The following is a 13,269-nucleotide window of genomic DNA, read 5'->3' as shown; positions in this document are numbered from 1 at the left end:
GTAAGATGTGACACACCCAACCCTTACAAAACTGTGTCCTTCAGCAATATATTTTATAGCTAGAAGAATGCAAAGATTAGGATATCAACCAGGGAAAAGTTCAATGACTGGACAACAGTTTTTTTTTCTTGTGTATTTTTGGTTAATTGAAAATCACACACCAGGTTATAGTCCAACAGGTTTATTTGAAATCACAAGCTTTCAGATCAATGTTCCTTCCTCAGTTGCAGTGAGAAAGGGCACATCAACGCATCGTTTAGAGGCAGGGAGATCAAAGCCGAGGGTGTGTTGCTGGAAAAGCACAGCAGGTCAGGCAGCATTCGAGGAGCAGGAAAATGATGTTTCATGCCAGAGCCCCTCATTCCTCATGAAGGGCTCTGGCCTGAAACGTCAATTCTCCTGCTCCTTGGATGCTGCCTGACCTGCTGTGCTTTTCCAGCGACACACTCTGACTCTGATCTGCAGACCTCACTTTCTTCCAGAGAGATCAAAGCATCATACAACTGGTGTAAGTGGAGGAAACAAACCAAAAATGGTTGATTGAGATCTCTGTTAGAAAGGATTGACTAAGATGCAAATTCAGGATCTGTTTGAAGTCACTGCCCAAGATAATTAAAGGTTTTATCAGTGTCTGCCTACCTTTCCAAACTTCAATCAGGCAGAAATACAAAAGGTGACATCTCAGGTCAGACATTAAATTGTAGGTTTGAGGCCTTGTTCAGAATCTGTCTCCAAGTTTTAAATCAGGCTGGTCTTGTTCCAAAAGCAGGAATTTATAAAATGCCACACTGACCGACTGTGACTACAAATTGTGTGTTTTTTGAACAAAATGCAATGTATCTGCAAATAAACCACATCTTAGATGAAATAATTCACCTCATAGATTTATGTATGTGTGTATGCACTTGAGAGAGAATATGTGTGAGTATGAGAGAGAGTGTGTGAGAGAGAGAATGTGAACACATGTGGGTGAGAGTATGTGAGAGAGAAGGCCTGTGTGAGTCTGTGAGTTTGTGTGAGGGTGTGTGTATGAGAGAGAGAGTCTGTGTGAGAGAAAGGGCCTTTGTGAGTCTGTGTTTGTGTGAGAGTGTGTGCATGTGTGAAAGAGTGTATGGGAGACTATGTGTTTGAGAGAGAGTGCAGTTGTGTGTGACTGTCTGTGCGTGAGAGAGGGCCTGTGTGCACCTGTGTGTGTGTGAGTTTGTGTCTGTGTGAGAGTGTGTGTGTGTGACAGAGTGTAATAAGTAACTCTAAACTGTACAAACAAACTAATGTAGATAGGTCATTTCAATTTATGAGGCTGTCAAAATAGGACAGTAACAAAAATTTTACACACAGAACAGTGTTGTGGGGACACCTGCAGTGTGACATGAACCCAGGATCATGGTTGAGGCCATCTTCATGGGTATGGAACTTGACTATCAATCTCTGCTCAGTGATTCTGTGTTGTTGTGTATCTCAAAGTCTGCCTTGGAGGGTGCTTGCCTGAAGATCAGAGGCTGAATACCTTTGACTGCTGAAGTGTTCCCCGACTGGGAGTGAACACTCTTGTCTAGAGATTGCCACCTCTCTCTCTCTCTCTCTCTCTCTCTCACACACACACACACATGTAAGATCTTGTGTTTGATTTTTACCTTTTGTGCCAAGGGGTGTTTATGGGGATTTGGAACAACATAAGTAAGTTGGTGGAATCTGTTGGGTTTTCGGATAGGTTATTCTGTATTTGCTGGAAATGCCATCAGAATCTTTAGAAATGGCTAAAATTCGATTGAAAATTAAGCAGCTTGAGTACGAGGCAAAAGACGAGGAAAGGACATCAGAAATGAAACAGTTTGAATTATGATTAAAAGCAGAAGAGAGAGAAAGGGAGAGAGGAAAGAAGAAAGAGAGGGAGTTTGAACTTCAGAAATTGGTACATACACAGGAGTTCAAAAATTCACTTCCTGAAGTAGTGAGAACTCATGTGGAAGAACAGACAGTTAACGGCAAGGTTAGCAGCTGATGATTATGAGTTGGTGCATAAATCAATGTTTGGCTTCTAAAATCAATTTCAATCCATGAGGGAAAGAGAAGTTGAAAAGCTTTGATGTATTCACTGCAATAAGGTAGGCCACATGAAATCACGGTGTTGGTGGGTTAGGAAAAGCAAGGTATAGGAAAACAGGATAATCCAGTGAATTTTGTTGAATTAATAATGGAAAGCACAGTGGAGGCTAAAAAGCTGCACCAGAATGTACAACCTGGTGAGAGGTTGGTTAAGGAGGAAGTGCCAGATCTTCTTAAGTCATATACCTGTGAAGGTAAAGTTTACTTCCACAGGTCAGGGTCAGCAGGTAAAGAGGTTACAAAATTAAGAGATATAGGATCCTCTCAATATGTGATGTTGAAAGATGTGGAGATATGTACCTCTGAAGGACTATTGCCAGAAAAAGTGCTAGCAACAGGAATTCACCATTACACCAGAAACAATCAATTATGTAAAGTGAGGTTAGAGTGTCCGGTGAAGAGTGGAAAAGTCTTGGTAGGAGTACTGAACAAACTCTCACCTCCACGAATACAAATTGTCCTTGCTAATGATATAGCTGATTCATAGGTAGGAGTGCTGTCTACTGTGGTTCAAAAGATAGTGGACCTCAGGCAACTGAACTATTGCAGGACACATATCCTGGGATTTTTCCTGACTGTGTGGTAATGAGGTCACAAAGTCTTCAGTTGAAACAGGAGACACCAAAGAGTACAGATGAGAAAGTTGAAGTGGAATTAGCAGAGACCCTGTTTGATCAGATAGTTGACACAAACCAGGAGCAGATGGATGACAAAGTAGACATCATTAGCTAAGATAAATTGACTGAGTTATAGCAGAAAGATGAACATTTAAAGCAATTGGATCAAAAGGCAAACATACAGAAAGAATCTGAACGTATCCCTGGATGTTATTATCTTAAAAATGATGACTTCATGAGGAAATGGTGACCAACACATATTCAGGAAGATGAGAAATGGGCGGAAGTTCATCAACAGCAGTGAACCTGCGCAGTTACTTCCTTTCTGTTCATATCATGTATCACTGGACACCGGAGTGCATCTGGGAAAATTAACAAACAGTGAAATACACAACTGATCATGGAGGGCCCTGTTTGTAAAAGGTCACAGAGACAGATAAGTGATTAGTTTAAATTGTGGCCTTGGGGCCTAGCTGTAAGTCTGTAGTAGTGAATAGAGTGGGTTCTGTCTTAATTATATGTTTATTGAGATATGTCTCTTGATTAAATTTAAAATATAAACCATAACTATTAAGTTAGCCTAGAGAATAAGACAGAGCTATTTTCTGGATCTGCAGATTGGAAGAAACAAAAATGGCCTTTAGTAGAGTGATATGCTCTTCTTGTCAGATGTGGGAGTTTAAGGAGAGTTTACATATTACTGAAGATTATATCTGCAACAAAAGCTGTTGGGTGTGAATCCTATCAGATCAAAGGGAATGGTTGGAGTGACAGAGGCAATGAGGAATTTACAAGAGTAAAGGGGTGTGACGGATGGCAGTTATAGAAAGGGAGAAAAGTCACAGATACAGTCACAGAGATGGGTTAACTCCAGGGAAGGTAAGAGAGGTAGGCAGGTAGTACAGGAGTCTTCTGATGGGCTGGGTGGTGGCAGATGGGACTAGATTGGGTTGGGATATCTGGATAAGTCTGTTTCCATGCTGTACATCTCAATGGCTCTATGATTCTAAGTTGTATTGTCAGTGAGTTATAGAATGGAGGTAGCAAGTAGCACATGAGCTACAACTATGGGGTCATTTAAGAACAGAGAAAATACAAAATAATTTTTACTGGCCTGGACTGCACAAGGATTTAGTTGAATTTTGCCAGACATGTCATGCATGTCAGGTAATTGGAAAACCACGGGCAGTAACAAAACCTTTAATACCTATTCCTGCATTTGAGGAACCTTTTACAAGAGTCTTAACTGATTATGTAGGCCCCTACCTAAAACAAAAAGTGGGAATTGGTATTTGTTAGCAATAATGAATGTGTCCACTAGATTTCCAGAGACATTCCATTACACAGTATCACAGCAACAAAGTTCAGAGGATTCTGAATTGGACATTCCTAAAATTAAGCTGAACAATGAGGAAGTTGTCAAAAATTGGGATAAATTATTGTGTTACCTTCCAAAGGAAAATCGAAATGACCAGAAAGAGTTATTGCTATCACATGAGGAGATTTGTGGAAATAAACTGGGAAGAATTAACCTAATTATGCATGGTCTAGGTATAGGAGATGCTGTTCCGATTAAGCAACATCCTTATAGGCATAACACTGTAAAGTTGGCACAGGTTCAAAAGGATATTGAACGCATGCTCCAAGATGACATAATTGAAGTGCTTTACAGTGACTGGAGCTCACCCATAGTAATAGTACCAAAACCAGATGGTACCCAACGGTTATGTGTGGATTAACGTAAAGTCAATACAATTACAAGGATGAATCCATATCCAATTCCACGTTTGAAAGACTGTATTGAGAAGGCGGGACTTGCTCACAGGATACTGGCAGGTACCTCTGTCAGAAACAGCGAAGGCATTTTCGGCTTTCTTAACACCGAATGGACTGTTTCAATTTAAAGGTACGAAAATGCGCCAGCTAAATTTCAGAGACTAATGAATAAGGTGATTGCTGTTGTGTATGTTGATGACCTGGTGATTTTTAGTCATACATGAAAGGAATATTTGCAAAACTTATCAGACTTTTTTGATTGACTTCAGAAATCAGTCTTGGTGATAAACCTGGCTAAAAGTGAATTTGCCAAAGCCCAAGTCATCTTCCTGGGTCATGTTATTGGACAAATGGCCCCATGGGATGGAGAAACAAAGATAATTGGGGAGTTTCCCAGACCATCGACAAAAAAAGCAGTACTACAATTCCAAGGATTGAGTGGATTTTATTGAAAATTTGTACCTAATTTTAGCAGTGTGGCTGCTCCAATCACTGAATTGCTAAAGAAAGGCAAGATGTTTCAGTGGACGTTTGACTGTCTGAAGGCATTTGACAGCCCGAAAGGTGTGTTAACCACTGCCCCAATATTAGCCGCACCTAATTATGCAAAGCTATTCAAGGTGGCTATCAATCCAAATGATGTGGGTGTCGGTGCAGTGTCTTGCAGGAAGACAACTTGAAGATAGAAAGATCTATTGGGTATTTCTCCAGGAAACTGAAAGTTCATCAGTGGAAGTATTGACAGCTGAGAAGGCGACTTTGAGCTTGGTGTTGGCGTTACAACATTTCAATGTTTATGTTACCAATAACATATCTGAGATAATCATATACACTGACCATAACCCATTGAAGTTTGTGGAAAATTTTGAGGACAAAAATGTCAGGCTGTTTAGATGGAGCTTGTTGTTACAGCCATTCAATTTGATAATTGTGCATGTGGCAGGACAATTAAACATGATTGTCAAAGCATTGTCGAGACTTGAATGAGAAACAGAGGCGTTCAGTGGCAGGAGTAAAACAGATGGAAACAAAATGTAGTCGTGCATGTTTATAGTCCATGTTATATATATATATGTGCATCGTAGAGTACTAACAGCTTAAGATTAAAGGGTTTTAAAATGAAGCCATCTTTGGATATTGGTGTTTTTTTTAAAGGGGGGACCTGTGATGATGCTGCTCCTGTAACAAGGTTATTTTGTCCTTGATTTATTTTTCAGAGAGTTCATAAAAGCAGTGATTCTGAAAGATCTGGCTTGGTTGGGTTTTAGGGCCAGTTTGATTATAGCTAACATATACTGCCTCACGCAAATGACTATCAAGTTTTTTAGGGGAAAAAAAGCTTGTACAATGAAAGGGGAGTGGCCAGTTCCTCCAGCTCAGCTTTTCTCTGGTTTTGACAGTGTGGCTATTCACTGAAAGCAGACAGATAGTTTTAAAGCTGCTGATGCAAGACACAACTACCTGGAAGAGGGTTTCCAGGATGCCATCCCTCTCTCTCCTGTAAGACCCTGTGTTTGATTTTACCTTTTCTGCCAAGGAGTGTTTATGGATTTTGTTGCAAGTATTTGGAGCAGCATCATTAAGTTGTTATAATCTATTGGGTTTTCAGATAGATTGTTATTCTCTATTCTTTTGTTTAGAACTAGAAACCCTACAGTTAGGAAACAGGCAATTTAGCATGGCCAATTCACATCTTTGAACTGTGGGAGGAAGCTGGAACACCCAGAGGAAACCCACGCAGACAAGGGGAGAATGTGCAATCTCCACACAGCCCGAGGCTGGAATTGAACCTGGGTCTCTAGTGCTGTGAGGCAGCAGTGCTAACCACTGAGCCAGTAATGTTTTTTTTAAATGGGGGGATAATCTTGGCAATAAATTCTGTTTTGGTGAAAACTAGAGTACATGGTTTGACCAGCTTCATCCCTCCTGGAATATTTGCAGTTCACCTGCTTAAAACAACTAGCAAAGTTATGATCGAACCTACATTCTTCAAATGTTTTGAGGAGGTCTGTCCTGGTCCATAACACCAAACCCATGAAGATGGCCTCATCCGTGATCTTGGATTCATGTCACACTACAAGTGACCCTACCACACTATTCTGTATCTGCAAAATCTTCTTTACTGTTCTGTATTGACAGCATCACCTTGATAAATTGTTATGACCTCTCCACCTTAGTCAGTTAATATAATTTGGGATTACACACACGCTCTTTCTCACACACACACACACACACACACACACTCGTGCAAACACACACACATGGGCCCTCTTTCACACACAGACACTTACACATACTGTCTCACTCACACATAGGCATTGGAGCGCATTGGATGAAATGATTCACCCCATAGATTTGTATATGTTTGTTTCTATGCAGATACATTGTATCTTGTTCAAATAACACAAAATTTGTAGTCAGTCAGTCAGTGTGCATTTTATAAATTCCTGCTTTCGGAACTAGACCATCCTGATTTAAAAGTCCAGATCCAGAGTGTAATGCTGCGAAAACGCAGCAGGTCAGGCAGCATCCGAGGAGCAAGAGAATTGGCGTTTCGGGCATAAGCCTTTCATCAGAAGGGCTTCTGCCCAAAACGTCGATTCTCCCGCTCTTCGGATGCTGCCTGACCTGCTGTGCTTTTCCAGCACTACACTCTCGACCTGAGCTCCAGCATCTGCAGTCCTCACTTTCTCTCAGCCTGTCAGATTCTGAAGGAGGCATATCACACCTACAATTCAGTGTCTGACCTGAGATGTCACCTTTTGTATCTCTGCCTGATTGAAGTTTGGAAATTTAAGCAGACTGATAAAACATTTAATTATCTCGGACAGTGACTTAAAACAGATTCTGAATTTGAATCTGAATCAATCGAAACTCACATCTCCTTCCTAACAGAGTTCTCCAGCGGCCATCTTTGGTATGTTCACTCCAATTACACCAGTTGTATGATGCTTTGATCTCTCTGCCTATAAACTCTGTGTCGGTGTGCCCTCTCTCACTGCACCTGAAGCACGAAAATCGCTTCGAAAGCTTGTGATTGCAAATAAATCTGTTGGAGGATAACCTGGTGTCGTGTGATTTTTGACATTGCCCACTCCTGTCTAACCTCCACATTTTAGTTAGTTGGGACATGCTCAATCAAAACGAATGGCGGTGCCAAGTACCTCAGATGCTGGAAAGGCCCAGCACATCTGGCAGCATTGTGTGGAGAAGAATCCAGTTCAAGTTTCAGAGTCGAGAGTGTTGTGCTGGAAAAGTTCAAGTTTCAGGCTTCCTTCTGTCTTTTGTCCATTTCCCGACCTGGATTTACCGACTGTTTCCCCACGCAATGCTAAATATTTCCCGCATTTTCTATCTCTGCTCCATGCCTATTTTATTCTGATCAGAAAGTACTTTAACTCTCTGTACCGTCTCACTCTCTTGCCGGTGGTAGAGTCGTAAATCAGTTCTGTGGCTGTGCCTGTTTCAATCTAATGTTTTTTCTCTCTTGAACTTCCCAGCGGTTTTGTTTCTGACGGGCGGCCGAGGCTTTTTGAATGTCATTTCCAAACGGTATCATCATTGAGAAAGCAGAATTCTGGAAAGTTGTCACCTGAATTTGGTGTAATCTTATTAAATGGATTTTCTCGAATTTCCCAGAAAGATTCCATCTGGCCGATCAAAGTGTTTCTAATCCCACAATTTCGTGCCTCTGTCGCTTCTCACATACCCATTGTGCTTTTCAAAGCAAATGTCTTTAGATTCCTGTTAGGGGAATACAGAAGTAAAACTTCCGATTGAGGATTGAACTGGATGTATTAGCAGGGAACAAATAATTATGAAAACAAATGTAAAGAAGAAAGGAGGCGGACAGTGGAGAGGAAGATTAAATTGAGTTAATTCATGAGGAATTTTGTGGGAAACTGTTGCTACAGTACAAAAAGGCAGATAATGCATTCCAGAGACAGCCTGCTCCAAGTGGTTTTCTATTAAATGTGCGTGGATAAACATAGGTCGATTAGCTGAAAGTTCGAAATTCCTAAAGTTCCGTTACATCATCAGGAATTGGGATAATCTGGTCAATTTGCCCAATTTTAATCCTGATGGCAATACCCAGTTATGAGTTTGCATTAAAAACAGTGGGTTCTTATCCCATTTCTGACAGTTCCGAGGTCCCCAATTCCAAATAAAGCAAACATTTTGGATAACATTCTATTATTGCTGTCGTTGGGAAACTGATGTCGTCAGGGTTTTAGATTACTTAGGGGAGGGAGGAGTTGCGATATGTCGGTTTTCCAAAGCGCAAATACAGATTAGATTACTTACAGTATGGAAACAGGCCCTTCGGCCCAACAAGTCCACACCGACCCGCCGAAGCGTATACCACCCAGACCCATACTCCTACATTTACCCCTTCACCTAACACTACGGGTAATTTAGCATGGCCAATTCACCTAACCTGCACATTTTTTCGGATTGTGGGAGGAAACCGGAGCACCCGGAGGAAACCCACACAGACGTGGGGAGAATGTGCACTCTCCACACAGAGAGTCGCCAGAGGCGGGAATTGAACCCAGGTCTCTGGCGCTGTGAGGCAGCAGTGCTAACCACTGTGACGCCGTGACGCCCATAAATGGGTAGGATTTTATATCTATTGTGAAGAGATGGTTGCAAGGAGGTCAAAGCTGTTAAATAAATATCCAGGAATATATGACTTTACTAAAAGACAGACAGGAATGGAAGGGCAGTGAAATTATTTTTGTTTGGTTGATTATAATGCATATGGATAAAGGTAAGAAATGACCAGGGAAGAAGACATCAGTGTGAGTTGTGAGTAGACCTCGTTACAGTAGCTGTCTTTAGAACAAAGAGATTAAACATAATGAGGGCATGTAAAAAAGGGGTACATTAATCATGAGTGACTCTAGGCTTCATATAGATTGAGAAAATCTAATTGGATAAAGGGAGGCATGAGGAAGAATTTATAGCATGTGGGACAACTTTCTAGAATAATATATGGTGGATCCAACCAGGGATCACATTATTTTGGTGGAAATTTAATAAATAATCTCAGAGTAAAAGATCCCCTAGAAACAGTGACAATTTCTTCGTAAAAATTTGCACTCATTTTAATGTTGAGAACTTAGGTTGGAAACAACTGTTCAAAACTTTTCTAAAAAGGCAATTACAGCACCAAGGATAGTTAAAGAGCAATGTTCAGAAAAGTAGTCCATGACTCAGATCAAAGATATATCTCAGTGAGGAAGCAAGATTCTGGAAAGGGAATAAACTAACCACAGTTAACCAAGGAAGTTAGGATAGTAGCAAATTGAAAGAAGAAAAAATACAATGTGGTGAATAATAGAAACAGGAACTGTAGGCCAGTTGGCTAACATGTTATTGGGAAATATTAGAATCTATTGAAAAGAATGCAGCAGTGGAGCATTTGAAAATATATGATGTAATCCAGCAGAATTAACTTTGGTTTATGAAAGGGAAATCATGACTTACAAGTTTATTAAAGTCATTTAGGCATGTAACAAGCAGGAGAGATAAAGGATAGACAAGTAGATGTAATATGTTTGATTTTCCAAAAAGGCATTCGATGGGGTACCACACATAGAGCTACCTAATAAAAGCTCATGGTATCAGTGATAGTATAGTAGTATGGATCTAGGATTGCCTAACCAACAGAAGACAGAGTTAAGGTAAATGAGGCAATTTAAGGATGACAACTTATAACTAGTGGAATGCCACAGGGACTAATGCTGGAGCCACAATTATTTACGATATACATTAATAACTTAGATGAAGGAACTCAATGTACTATCACCAAGTTTGTGGATGACACAGGACTAAGTAGGATTGATTGATTGTTTTATTTATTGTCACTTGTACCAAAGTACAGTGAAAAGCTTTGTTCAATGATCAGTACAGGCAAATCATAGTAAGCAAGAACAAAAGATTTAGACTGAGACATATACGTAACATTACACAGGAAGTACAAGAGAGATCAACATTAGCAAGATCAACATTATTCAAGGCTAGAGAGTCCATTCAATAGTCTAATAATGGGGAAGGAGCTGTTCCTGAACTTACTGGCGCATGTGTTCATCCTTCTGTATCTTCTGCCTGATGGAAGATCCTGCAGGAGATGATTACCGGGTTGCAAAGGGTCTTTGATGAAGTTGGCAGGCTTTATGTGGGAGTGAGCCATGTAAATCAAGTCCATGGATGCAAGGTTGGCTCCCTTGATGGACTGAGCTATGCACACCATCATGTGTAGTTTCCTACAATCCTGGCAGTTGCCATACCAGGCAGTTATGCACCCAGACAGTATGCTTTCAATTGTGCATCTGTAGAAATTAGTGAGGGTTTTTATGGACATACCAAATTTCCTGAGCCACTTGAGAAAAAGGTGGCATTATTGTGTCTTCTTGACTGTCATGACTACAAGGAAAGACTAGGACAGTAGCAAAGGCAAATAGTGAAGATATCACAGTTTACGGAGGGGTGCAGACAGATTAAATGAGTTGGCAAATCTTGGGAAGTAGAAATGCGGGAAAATGTGAGGCTTCTTACTTTTGCAGGAAAATGAAAGAGTAGTATATTATTTAAATAGCAAAGGACTGCAGAAAGCTGCATGAATTTAAAACAAAACATCCAAGTTCAATGGCTAATAGGCAAATAGACTGTTGTCCTTTATTGCAAAGGGAAGGGAATATAAAAAAGGAAGATCTTGCTAAACTAGACAAGTCACGAGCCAGACCACACCTGAGATACATGAACAGTTTTGGTCCCTGTATCTAAGGAAAGATATACTTGCATGGAGGCAATCCAGAGATTGACTTTGGTATCAAGGGATTTTCTTACAAACAAGTTGCAAGGACTATGTCTTTTTATTCTGTTTCTTCAAAAAAAAATCTGTGGACTGACATAAGAAAGGTTTTTTAAAAACTAGTGGTTGAAAGGTAAGCACTATGTTTTGAAAGCAAGTTGCAGGCACCCTGCAAACAAGTATTTGATCAAAGAGTAATTGAAGTTGAATTACAGATAGTAAGAAGCTGATTACTCTACGGGCTGAGAACCAGCTATTAGAGAGAGAGAAAAAAAATATCATATCAATCAGTGAAAGCATTTGAAGAAAAATAACTGAGAATAAGATGCTGGCCAGCAGGAGAGTCAAAAGGATCATCTCACAATAGAACCTGGAAACAAAGTCTCCTGAATTGTTTGCCTCATTTCCTCCCGTACATGTTTCACCCTATTTGACTGTCTATGTGTGTAAGAGGGAACTTATAAGAGATTAGAGTTTTATTTAGTAGTATTATATGCCAATGGTTTATAATGCTTTTACCTGTAGCTATACCTATACTTTAGCTGTACCTGTTCTTGTTCAATATAGAAACACAGTCTTTGCTTTTTCTCAATCTAGGTTTGAACGTCATGTGAATTGGCAAACTTTGCATACTTTCTAAACCTTTACATTTTGTGATAATATCAGAAATGTCAGGGTTCAATTTCTAGTATGCTAACCAAGTCAGTTATAAGAAAATAGATTAGAGAAGTACTGGAAAAGCACAACAGATCAGCCAGCTGATAAAGGGCTTTTGCCCGAAACATGAATTTTCCTGCTCCTCGGATGCTGCCTGATCTGCTGTGATTTCCAGCATTACTCTAATCTTGACTGATCTCCAGCATCTATAGTACCAATTTTCACCTTGTCATAAGAAAATGTTGAGTGAGTTGAATTCTACTCATTGGAGTACAGAGAGGACACTTTAATGAAACATATAAGATTCCTAGGTGACTTTAGAGGGCAGATGCAGAGAGACGGGAGAATCTAGGATCACAGGGTCAACATAAGGAATTGCCTATTTTAGACAGATTTCCCTCAGAGTGTTATGAATCTGTGAAATTCTTTACAGCAGAAGGCTGTTGAGGCTGGGTCAGTAAGTTTCTTCAACACTGAGGTAGACAGATTTTTAAATAAGTAAGAAAATCAAGAGTTATAGGAAAAAAGCAGGAAAGTGGAGTTGAGGATTACCATCTCACCCATGATCTCATTGAATGACAGAACAGACCTGAGAGCTGAATGGCCCATGTCTGCTCCTAATTCTTATGGTCTTATTATTGGGCCCATTTCCAGTGATAACCCACGTATACCTGCAACCAGTAAATTTTGTTAATGAAATATAGTCTACATTGTGGTGGTGTGGAATATGCTAGGAGAACCAAAACTTGGCAAGGTGCAACAGCAGACATTTCAGAAATGGTGGTTTTCTTGCAATAAATCCCTAGGCAACTACAAATGTAACCAAAAAGACAAATCGAAAACTTGTGTTTATTTCAGGACTTTTGTAACACAAAAAATATTGCAATTGTTCTGAACTTTGGTCAGACACCATCTTGGCAGCATGGTGGCTCACTGGTTAGACCGCTGTCTCAACACCAGAAATCTGGGTTCCATTTCAGTCTTGGACTGTCTGTGTAAAGTTTGCACATTCTCCAAGTGTCTGCATCGGTTTCCTCTTACAGTCCAAAGAGATATAGGTTAGGTGGACTGTCCAGAGATGAGCAGGCTAGGTAGGTTAGCCATAAGAAATGAAGGGTTACAGGGATGAGGTGGGTCAGGGTGAGATGCTCTTTGGAGGGTTGGTGCAGACATGATGGGCTGATTGGCCTGCTTCCACACTGTAGGGGCTTTATAAGTACTACAGTAAGTTTCAGAAACATGTCAATGGACTATTGTTAATTATATTAACAAAATCAAATGAAATCAGGGAGCATC

This window comes from Hemiscyllium ocellatum, chromosome 12 (genome assembly GCF_020745735.1).
Source record: "Hemiscyllium ocellatum isolate sHemOce1 chromosome 12, sHemOce1.pat.X.cur, whole genome shotgun sequence".
Taxonomy (NCBI): domain Eukaryota; kingdom Metazoa; phylum Chordata; class Chondrichthyes; order Orectolobiformes; family Hemiscylliidae; genus Hemiscyllium; species Hemiscyllium ocellatum.
This window is presented reverse-complemented; position numbering follows the sequence as displayed.